The sequence below is a fragment of the Chelonoidis abingdonii genome, chromosome 3, assembly GCF_003597395.2.
Source record: "Chelonoidis abingdonii isolate Lonesome George chromosome 3, CheloAbing_2.0, whole genome shotgun sequence".
NCBI classification, from domain to species: domain Eukaryota; kingdom Metazoa; phylum Chordata; order Testudines; family Testudinidae; genus Chelonoidis; species Chelonoidis abingdonii.
Genome location: NC_133771.1, coordinates 52,451,643 through 52,464,017, shown reverse-complemented (window position 1 = coordinate 52,464,017; position 12,375 = coordinate 52,451,643).

Below are 12,375 nucleotides of genomic sequence, written 5' to 3'. Positions count from 1 at the left end.
GATCCCGCTAGAGCCACAAAATCCTTGTCACCATCTACACTTTGCTCTTTTCTAAGAGCAAAGCCTCAGAAAGTCATATTAAAGCTTCATTTTCATTTACAGAAGCATATGTGAAAAGAGGTCAGTTGCCAGTCAGAAAGACACAAGTGGCCAAAAAAGTAGGCTGAAGCCCAGAACAGTGGCAGCCTCCTCCAAGCTGCTCACCTGCAGCCTCTCTGCTCAGCAGCTCTTGTGGCTCTGCTCTGAGTCACACACCCCTCCAACATTCCTGAGGAACACAGAGCCTCTGTCAAGTGTGTGCATGTGAGTGGAGGGAGGCAGCAGTTGGGGAAACATTTGGAGAGAGGACAGAAAGCCAAGATGCTAGTGGAAGGTGTAGCTATATTGGATGGTTTGATATTATGCGGATTTCATGTACCTTTTAATATTTTTAAAACACAATTTTTTTAAACTCCAGCTTAGGTTGTGGCTTGGGCTAGTGTTACATTGATTTTCACTTATCATGGTCCCTACTAAGCAGCACCAGTCTGCTGTACTAATTCAGATGGAAAATGTGCCCAAAGATTCAAAGGTGTTTGACCCTGCCAGCAGGTAGGGGATCTTGGGGGACAACTACTTCACTGATGGGTTGCAAAATAAACTTTATTAAGAAAATGCAAAAAACAGGGAAAATTCAATAGTGAGGGGTATGGGGTTTGTTAAGGTAGATAATTGGGGAGGGGTTTCTTTTAGTAAATAGTATAGGGGGTTTCAATAGTGGGGTACAACACAGTAGGGTACAACACAGTTGGTAACCGATTAACACTGAAATATAAATGTAACAGGTAGCTAACAATTTCTTATGTAAAGGGTGTGGTACAGCAGCATATAACCAACTAACAGTTATGGGAAAAAATGTGTTAAATATCCAACAACTCTAAGTAAAAGTGTGTCACAGTGGTATAAATGTAAAATGTGAGGTGTGTTAGAGAGAAAAAGGGTAACCAATGGGGTTTTATGCTAGACTTTAGTAATACAATTGAGGTTTGAGGGCAGTAGGAGCGGGGTGAACACGTGGGGGAAGGGATTAAAAAAAAAAGAGAAAGAGAGAGAAAGGCAGTGGTAGAGGAATAAGGTTGGGGGATGGGGGAAGAGGAGCATGTGAGCAGAGAGCAGAGGGAGGTTTAAACTCAGGGAGACACAGAGAGCAGACAGGCTGTAAGTTTTAAACAGCAGAGACACTGCAACCAGTGACGGGGGAGCTCGGGGAGGGGGGGGCGCAGCGGGAAGACAGACTTAACCACAGTTATACAGAACACAGCAAAATCTTATCTATGATCTAACTTAACCAAGACTACACAAATTAGCAAGTAACAGAACACAATGCAACAATTTTTTAAACCTAACTTACAGAGCACAATACAAACAATTCTCTAAACCTAACTTAACCACAGCTATGCAAAATGAAATTACAACTTATCTAGACTAAGAACCTGATTCTAATAGGTGCACCTTAGCAGCAGTGGGGGGGGGGGGGCTGCAAGCTGGCAGCCCAGGATACAGTCCAGGAAGGCACAGCCCAGCAGCGGCACAGGCTTATTTTTTAGCAGCAAAGGCGCTGCGGAGCAAGAAACAGATTATAGATACAGACCAAGGAGTTAGCTTGGGTCTGTCTGCTTGGGAAACAAGGCCAGCAGCTAGGACAGGGGGAGCCTGCAAGAGAGAGCTCTTACCAATCCCCAGGACGGCAGCAAACATAGAGACAGGAACAGCAGTAGCATCGGAGGATGGAGAGAGGACTCGATTCGCTTTCAGTAATCAGGAGATCTCCAGGCACAAATTCGTTGTTCGTGGGAGGGGAGTTTAAAAACGGGGGTACGCTCAAAAACAAACGAGAGCGGAGAGAGGGCCCCCCAAAGACCCCTAGCTGATCAGACCAGGTGGCAAAGCAAGGACCTTCTCTGGGGTCTGATCAGAAAATGTCTGGTTTTAAAGGCAAACTTAGGCAGTTTCCTACCAGTACTTTTGATTGGCTCCTCTTGATACAGGGGAGGAGAGGAGGCAGGGAAAAAATGCAGGTGAGCATAGGCATGCCTGGGCATGTTCTGAGCCACAGGTATGACTCATATGCTTAATTAGTTGGCCACTTCAGGTCTTGCATTTCTGGGCAGCGTCCCCCACACCGAACCTGGGTCTGAACAAAGGAGTCAAAACAAAGAAGCAAGAAGCCCCCTCCCTAGGCAGGGCAGTGGCTCCAGTTAATCTGTACAAGCCATCCCTAGGAATAGGGCTGTGACTTTAGTTAGCACAATGGCCGGGAGGGGCAGCCACCAGGACAAACAGAAGGAGAAGGGAAAGAAGAATGCTAGCAGGGGAACAGCTGTAATAGACAGTGTTAACATCATTCAGTCACTGTCTGACATAAAACAGTTTTAAATGAGGTTGGGGGTTTGGTAGACAGAGACCTCTGCCTGCTTAGTACCATGGCAAACACATTATTAAAAAATCCTTCTATTAAAGATACAGAAAAAGCAGGAAAACCAGTTAAAGCATTTGAAATGTAAATACCATCCACCCGCGTCAACGGATAGGGAAACGTGATAGAGCTGGAGGTCCCAGCAGTAGGGACAGAGACACTTGCCAAGGGTTAATAAAGAGCTCCTACCTCCGGGAGGCTCTGGCACTCATTGGCTGGCTGAGGCAGAGAGGTGTTGATTGGTCAGCAGTCCCCAACTCCCAGGATTTAAACCAGTGCAAGAATGATATGGAGCCTCTTGTGGTTCGATTCCAGCAGCCCACCCGAACCAGGAACTGGAACCCAGCCTGAGAGATGCTGCAGGTCTAGCCAATCACCTGTTACAGGGATCAGGAAGGATTTATTTCCAGCCCAGTTGGCAGAGGACTATGGAGTTTTTTTGCCTTCCTCACAGCACCTTCAAGCCACAAGTGGGTTGAGTAGGAACATGATTAGTACCAACTAAGGAACTGGGGTGGAGTTATTTACTCTAGTGTGGTTAAGAGAATAAAATCCAGAGGTAGAAGACATGCAGTTTTGGTGTTGGGCTTTGGGTGCATGTGATAGGATGAGACCTTGTGGCCTTCATGGACTGAGGTCAGACCTTGTGGCTCTTGCGGGCTGAGGTCCCCACTCTGGTGCATCCTTTCTCCTGTGGGAGGGACTATGCTGAGGATCAAAAAAATGTTAAGTCCTGAGGCATAGGCTAAGGATATCCTACCCCACATTATGGATTATATCTTAAGGAGCCCTGTAACCCTGCCGCTAGCTACGAGTTACATGGTAAGAATCCCTGGCACCTGTTATGGGTTATATGGCAAGGAGCTCTTTAGCTCTGCACGGGAACCCGTTAAATGCCTGGTAAAGGTGAGTATGGTGATGAGTGGGTAGCACCCCTCCCCTGTGTTAAAATTTAATAAAATTTGCGGCCTGCCACTTAATTGCATGCATGTGTCTGTCCTCATGTTGCTCCTGTGTCCAAATCAAAGTCTTAAGTAAGGTTTTAATCTTAACAACTTTCCTTTCTCTTTAGCAGGAGAGAGTCTTTAAAAGGGGGGGAACAAACATCCCTTGTTTGACATTGCTTACATGGTATCATGGGTGGTAACTACTCTCCTTTTGGGGAAAAGAGAAGTTATTTGAGATGGGCTTGAGATGTTGCTGCTGGTTTTGTTACAGTCTGATCCCATTTCTTGGAAGGCAAAACAAGACAGAAAAGAAAAAAGAAAAGAAAAGAAATGTAGCTTCTGATTATGATGTTGACTTTCATTTGCAGTCTCACTGCTGGAAAAACACAGGCACAGCCACTCTGAGACCTGGCAAACTCACACCAGCCTCAGGTTGTTTAGGGCATTGCTTTTAGCTGCCTCTTTCTGGTCACTGGCTTACATCAGTGTAGCTGTCATGGTACAATCCCCACTCTGAACCTTAGCGTCCAAGATATGGGGTACCAGCATGTATTCCTCTAAGCTTAATCCCCAGCTTAGAACCTGTAGCGCTGCCACCAACCAGGAATTCCAGTGCCTGGTACACTCTGCTCCCCCAAAACCTTGCCGGGCATCCAGAACCCGCTGGGGATCTTAACCTCCATGGATTTACAAAGTAACCTTCCAACCATGCCTCTCCGGATTCCTCCCTGGTACCTGAAGTCACTGTGATTCAAACTCCTGTCCGAATAAACAGAGAGGAAAATGCATTTCCCCTCCTTCTCTTTCCCCTCCCAGACTCTTTCTGAGAGAGACGTAATCCTGATAAAAAGAATTAGCCTCTCTCCCCTTCCTCCTTCTTCCCACCATTCCCTGGTGAATCCCATACAGCCAGTCCCTGGAACATAGTTTCACAGAAAAAAAGCAATAGGTCTTAACAAGAAACTTTAATTAAAGAGAGAAAAACAGTAAAAACATTATCTTTGAATAATTTAAAATGAATATGTACAGGGGTTTTTCAGCTATGGCACTGGAATACCCTCCCAGCCTAATATCCAAAAATTAAAATCCTTTCAGCAAAATACAATTTGAACTCCTTTCAGCCAAAGTACATTTGCAGATAAGACAACAACATAAGTAAATAACGCCTATTATTATGAGTACTCACTATTGATCATAAGAACTGTATCAGGCGAGATTGGAGATAAACCTGTTGCTCGTCTGTCCTCTGACCCCCCAGAGTGAACAACCACCAATTCTAACAGCCACACACAAAAACTTCCCCCCTCAAGATTTGAAAGTATCCTGGCTCCTGATTGGTTCTCTGGTCAGGTGACAGCCAGGCTACTGAACTTGTTAACCCTTTACAGTCAAAGAGATATCAAGTACTTCTGTGCTATTAACTTTTCATATCTGTTTATGACAGTAGCAAAATATACAGTCTTGGCCAGCCACACCAGACTCTTATTAAATAGAAGGTGAGAGAGCAGGAGGTCAGACTAGATGATCAAGATGGTCCCTTCTGGCCTTTGAGTCTATTAGAGGGATAGGAGAGAGGAAAAAGAAGAAAAGGACATACTGTGAGGGTGGGGATGTGAGACAGGTGGTGTTCGGGATCCAACTAACACTGGCGGATGTGGTGATGGCATCTGGCACCTTCTCTCTGGCCCAGTCTGCTCAAGACATCTTTCAAGATGGGTATGAAGAAGGTCTAGGGGCCCAAAAGATGGTGTGTGGGGGATAGCAGCCATGATAGTGAAGCTCACTCCTGTAGCCAATTTTTCTTCCCAAAGTCATGTTCTTTAAAGATCAAAAAAAGGAGTAATGGGTAGAATAGTTCAACCCTTACCCCCAGTATTTTTGCCACCAATTAGGCTTGCTTCCAGCACACCAATTCTGGTTTCATGATTTCAGACTCCACCCTTTTCTTGTTTACCAAATGTGACCTCGCGCAAGCTTTGGGTTATATCAAGAGGCCTTTTTGTTTTTTTTGAATGTACTGAGTCTTTCTTTTGCACCTTTGCCCATCAACAGTGGTTATTATAGTTAATTGTGGCATTTAATGAACTTTCACTTCTCACATTTGAGCTTACAATTAGGGCAAATTTGTAAACCCAGTTATCACAACAGGCCCATCATATCTGTCTCTCATATGTATGTGTGTGTACATGTCTGTGTGTCTTTTTAATGTTACTTCAATCATTTCCTAAACAATTACACTCCCTGAATTGCCGTTGGCCACAAGTGCGGCACCTTGACAACGTAGCAGCTCTATAGCTCTTGTGTAATTTTTGTCAGTGTCAGGGCCGGCTCCAGGCACCAGCTCAGCAAGCAGGGGCGTGGAGCAGCCAAGGGGAAGGAGCAGCACATCGGGCTCTTCGGCGGCAATTTGGCGGCTGGTCCCTCGGTCCGTCTTGGAGGGAAGGACCTCCCGCCAAAGAAGAAAGCGGCACGATGGAGCTGCCGCCAATCACAATCGCGGCTTTTATTTTATTTTATTTTTTTTGCCATTTGGGGCAGCAAAAACCCTGGAGCTGGCCCTGGTTGGTGCACAATATCCGACAGTACCAGCTTGCACAGGCTCTATGGGTGCTTCTTTCTCTTTTAAAATCATCTGTGGCCCTCTGAAGAGGTTTGTGTTCAAATATTTGGTTTGTGTTCAAGTATTTTGAGCCTCCTGAAAATGATTTCCCTCTGAAGATTTTGTTGTTGCTGGTTTGAGCTATTTCTGCACTTTGCCCACACCTCCACATGGGAAGAATGTATAGTGCAGTTAAACTGGAGATTCAGTTGCTATGGGGATGGTGCTTCAGATTTAAGTAGCAGAAGAAATGTACAGCATTTTCTGTGATTTTTCAGTTGAACTTTACATTCCAGTCAGCAGTAGGGCAGCCACCTGTATTTTAAGTAAATAAAGACCCACTGTTTGAAAAATACAATGTTTTTAGTTTTATTTTTAAGGGGCAGTAATACCTGCCAGTGTTCTATTTGCAGGCCAAAGTTGTATATAAATCATATATTTGCATCATACTCTATGATGCCTTGCATGATTTTTGCTGAAATAGGGAACAAAGTGTCTTTTCCCAGGAAAAGGGACTTTATGCCCCATCAGGAATACACTTAAAATGAGAGATTTGCATTTTGATCATTAGAAAGACCCCTTTTTTATCTGATTCCAGGAGTGGGGCCTATATGTTTATAGGTGGAAAAGTAAAATAGAATCCCTCAGTATAATTATTATGATTAGATTAGTAGAAGATTTCATTTTTATTCAGTATATTTAATAGGTCTCCAGACTGAGGACCATTGGCTGCCTTTATTCCCCTTATGCAATGCCCATTCATTTGAATAACCATTGTGCATGCAGACTGAAAGCAATGCAAGATTGCTATACCCCTACACTGGTTTAGGTGAGTCTGTTTCACCACTTAGCATTTCTTCTAGTCAATGAAGATCAGTGACCTAGATGGCAATGTGACATCTGTTTCACGCATTACAGTTGCTTGATTTTTTGTATCGTGTCTTACTCCAAGTGTGTCATTTGAGCAAAATCAGTCTGCATTTTTACTTACACAATGAAAAGAAAAAGAAGTCACATGTTTTGCTGAGACAGAGATTTCAGAAGCCTTTATTTTCTCTAGTGTCAGTTCTGCAGCCCTTCAGAATGTTCTTTGTTTACAAATAGTGATGTTTTCCGTCAGTATGCATTTCTCTCTCCGTGCTCCATCTTTGGTTGACTATTTTCCCTCAGTGTTCTAGTTCAGTATTCCCACAACAGGTTCCAGCTCCTCTTGGGGATTCCTCAGCACTTCCAGTCCAGCCAGAAGATATAATCCTTCTAGGATGTCCTGGGTCAGCCTCTGGGCCTCAGTGGGACATACCTGGTAGAGTTCCAAAGGAAGCCTCCCAAGAGACATCCTTATCAGGTGTCTGAACCACCTTGGCTGGCTCCTATCAATCTGGAGGAGTAGCAGCTCTACTTTGAGGCTCACCCTGTCTCAAAGAGTAAGCCCAGCCATGCTGTGGAGAAAGAGACAGTTACTCACCTTTGTAACTGTTGTTCTTCAAGATGTGTTGCTCATATCCATTCCAATTAGGTTTGCGCACACTTCCACCACCTCCTCCACCTGCAGGTTCATGTTCTGTACCATCCTGCACAGGAGATCCTGGTGTGCACGAAGATATATAGGCAGTGGGCCAGAGAAGGATGTGCCTTCCACTGCCTCGCCAGGCGAGGAGGAAGAGGATACCTCCGAGACAAGCAGATCCTGGAGAAGTTCTGGCTGGGGAGGGTCCTGCTGCCCTAGGTCCATTACAGTGGTGGCATGGGCTTGATCTGGTGGTAGGACAGTTGCCTCCGAGTCTACCGAGGGAGGGCGGGTCACAGTGGCCTCAGGCATCTGATGCTCTGAATGAGGGGATCGAGAAGCACCTGAGGGAACACCTTGGTCTTGGTGGTATGCCCAAGGAGTCCAGAAGGACCATTCTGGGGGTCCCTGATCAGGATCCTGTCCTTCATATTGTCCCTGGCTAGCACTGTCAGCGTCATGGCCCTGGGTATGGTAGCCACTCCCTGCCTGGGATGACGACGAATTCATTCGCTAAGGCCTAGGAGGGGCCAAATGCCCATGTGTCATTGCACCGTCCTGCTCTGTGAATTCATGCCTGGGAGCTGGAAACCAGTGCTGGGATCTTCGGTGGTATCACGATCGGGATCGGGACCGATGGTCAGAACGGTGCCGGGAGGCCAATCTATATCTCAACGAGGATCTATGGTGTTGGGATCGGCTGCAAGGCGACCGGTGCCAGGACTGATGCTGGGACCTGGATCGGTACCAATCGTATCGGGGGGGAGACCCGCGTGAGGCGGACTGGCACCGTAAATAAGACCGGCACCGAGATGGAGATCGGTGCCAGGACTGCAAGCGGTGCTGGGTCCAGGACCATCGGCGGGATCAGGACCGCGACTGCGACCTGGACTGGGACCGAGATTAGTGCCAAGCTGTCTCACTCTGCGAGGAGGGTCACATGAAGGCAGGTTTGCCTATAGATTGGACAGTCCGCACTGGCAGTGCCGGGGGCTGAGGTGGTCCAGGCTTCATCAGCACGATCAGGCTGCAGGAGAAGGTCTCTGGAGTGGACAGCAGGCCAAGCTCAACCACTATGCGTACCCGGGAGCTTGTGTGCACCAGACTCAACGGCTCTTGCAGCACTGGAATCACTGGTGCCAAAGTCAGTGGTGCCAGAGTTGGAGCCTTAGTGGGACGGTCCGGTCTGGGCTGTTGCTCCAATGGGGCCAGAGGCGGTGTCTGCAACTGCACAGAAGCAGCAGGTGGTTTGTGCTGCTTCTTGGGCCGCGGAGACAGCAACGATGTCGAGACTGTACTGGTGCCGGAGACATCCAGTGCTGAGAGTCTTTGCTGGTAATGGGTCATTCCGGTGCCGGAGGTGTGCTTCGGACCAATGGCTTCTGGTCTGACACGATACCAAAGGCACTGGGCTAAGTGCTGCTTCTATTTGGAGCTGTTTTAAATGAAAGACCTGCTCCTTTTTTGTTCGAGGCTTGAAAGCCTTGCAAATACGACACTTATCTGGTTGATGGGATTCCCCTATGCACTTCAAGCAGGAGTCGTGGGGGTCTCCCATAGGCATCGGCTTGAGACAGGCCAAGCAAGGTTTGAAACCCGGGGACCTGGGCATGGACCCTGGTACTGCGGAAGGGGATGAACCCTATTCCCTCCAAGTACTAGCTACACTATATACAAACTTACTATTAACTAAAACTATTAACAACTACACTAAACAGCTATCTACAGTACAATGAGTAAAGCTAGGGAGGTGGAGATCAGCTATGCCGTGCTCCACAGTTCCAATGACTATTACGGGCGGTAAGAAAAAACTGAAGGGGTGCTGGGTCAGCAGGGGCATATATCTGGCACCATAAAGGTGTCACTCCAGGGAGCGCCTCAGCTGACCCACCAAGTGTTGCTAGGGTAAAAATCTTCTAATGATTGTGCATGTACACCTAATCATAGAATATAAGGTGTGGCAAATTGCCGGTATTGTTCTCTGGGTCTCGCGCTTTCTCTTCTCTGGGGTAGGTTCAGGGCGATATTGCTTGCCTCTGAACCAGTTCTTAATCGCTCCCCTAGTGTCCTTGGAGGAGGGGAGTGGAGAGGGAGGGACCTGGGCCCGCCCTCTACTCCAGGTCCCAACCCAGGGGCCCTGGGGTTGTGGTGAACCACTTGACTAGCGGTTTCTTCCCCTGGGTTACTTCCCTCTCATACCCGTCAGCTTGTGAAGGGCTTCTCGCCTCTCTTCTATACAAGCCTGGTGCCCCTTACCTAGGGTTTCTGTTGGGCTTCCCAATCCACCGCAGCACTCCTCCAAACCTTCTATTTCTCTCTGGACAAACTCTTCTCTTCTGCAATCTGCACTCTGCTCCAATCCAACCTTTCTCCTTCAACTACCACCCCCGGTCTGACTGAAGCATGGATTTATATCCCATGACTGGAGTCAGGTGCTTTAACTGGAGTCAGGTGCTCTAACTGGAGTCAGGTGCTCTAATTGGCCACAGCTGTTCTAGTTAATCTAAAGCAAACCTTCCTCCCTTGGCAGGGAATAAGGCCCCCTGCTAACACTCTTATGCTGCCCTCTGGCCACGCTGTATCACAAAGGGTTGGAAGGAACCTCTGGAAATCATCTAGTCCAACCCCCTGCTCAAAACAGGACCAATCCCCAAATCTGTAAATAGTCTTCTCAAGGTTGAACTCACAACCCTGGGTTTAGCAGGCCAATGCTCAAACCCCTGAGTTATCCCTCCCTGTCCCCTTGGAATTGATATGAGCAAGCACTTGAAGAAGAACCTCATTTCCACTGCTGGTACTCAGCATCTCATCCTTTCGGTCATTACCCAAAGTTCATGACCATAGCTGAGGATGGGGACATAGATCAACCTGTAAATCAGGAGCTTCATTTGAGAACTCAGCTCCTGCTTCACTGCCATGGATTGGTACAGTGCCTGCATCACTGCCACCGCCACACCAGTCTGCTGGTTGATCTTCTGCTTATCATCATTTGGGAACAAGACCCCTCGGTACTTGAACTATTCCACTAGAGGCAGCTGCTCCCCTCTTACCTGGAGAGAACAGTCTACTCTCTTCTGGGACAAGACCATGACCTCTGATTTGGAGGTGCAGATTCTCTGCAGCTGCTTCACACTAGGCAGCAAAACATTCACGTGCACATCAGAGATCACAGTCTGAAGAAATTAAACCTTAAATTTGTAAATCCAGAGTCTGGATTTTTAAAATCTCTTAGGTTCCTGCACACTGTTGTTGATATATTTACAAAATATATTTATATGATATATATTTATGATATTTTTATATATACATATATATGTATTGTAAATATATCAAAAATAACTGTTGTCAATATGTTTACAAAACGTGTGTGTGTGTGTGTATTAATAAGATGAACCTACATCACGAAGATGCACAGTGAATAGGAATAAATGTGGAAAGATCTAGTAGAGAAAAAGTTGAGAGATTTTCTTCAGTCTTTCTCTGAAAATAGGGGAGGTGCTGACTATGTCAGTTCAGCTTTGGCTTTTTTCAGATTATAACTTTTTATTTCCCAGGATACCTTTCTCTGGGTCAGATTGAAATATGCTTACTCAGTTTAGGTTGTGCCTTACCTCAGAATTGCCCCATTGATTTCAGTGTGATTACTCATGATATAAAATTCTATTCAACATAAAATTATCACAATATGGCCAAAAATTTTGCTGCTGTGATGCCGTGTAGTATATCTGATCCGTAGACTGTTTCCAAGTTCCAAAAACCATACAGAAGGTTCATAGAGGAGGTTCTCGGGGTTTTATAAAATCTTCCCATCCCTAATTACTGCAAATTGCATAGTTGTGTCCTAGCCTAACACAGATGATGTATGCCTACTATTCAAGAAGTAATGTACAGAGCTGCTTTCTAATAAATTATACATGCTTCTTGACATCTTTCTAAATTCCTTTCACAAATGTATGATTAATATTTAAGAGCCTCTTATCCTAAAGAGAAGAAATTTGCAATCAAATTGAATTAATGTACAATAATATATGAATCATTCTTACTGAGTAAAGCCTTGATCTCATGACTTTTAGGGTTTAAACAGTGACTTATTTCACCTGTTAGAGTTTGAGTAAATATGAGAGGATCCCTGGGGGTATTTGTTTGTGATTAACTATGACTTGTTTTCTTTGATTCACATTCCTGTCTAACAAGACACATTTCCAAAGATGCTCTGTGATGCAGGAAGATGTGTTTAATGTAAGGAGCTGTTCTAAGAACTTCAGAAAAAGCCACAAGGCATAGGGGACAATATTACACCTTGTAGCTTACTGCCATGTAGGTGCCAGCAAATGCAACACAATTTCACAAGCTTCTATGATATAGAGTTGTATTAAATTAATAGAGAGACATTTTGAAAGATACTGAATAGATTAGATACATTATACTTTACTTATGGGTCTCAATTTGGCAGTGACATAGAGAGGCCCAGCTCTCCTTGACTCAAACAGGACTTGTGCTGCTTACTTCAGGGCTGAATTTGGTCCCCAGTATGGTCCCTTAAGCCTCTGAAATCACTGTAGGAGGGTATTAAGACTGTGTGTTAAGGGTGTTGTCAGGTATGTAAGTGGCAGGGCTGGGTGAACTGTTTCAGAAAAATACGACACCCTGAAATATCAACCAAAGTGCAAACGTTAACAAAACTTTAACCTGTATCTGAGACTTCCAGGATCCATCAGTCCAAAGTGATCTTTGGGGTTGTGTGTTTGAGATCTCCTTTCTCCTTCTGATGGGCCTGCTCCCCCACATCTGCCTTGTGCAGTACGTCTATAGTATGAAATTAATTCAAACTTATTCTGTTCTAATTTTCGGAAGCGATTTTATACTT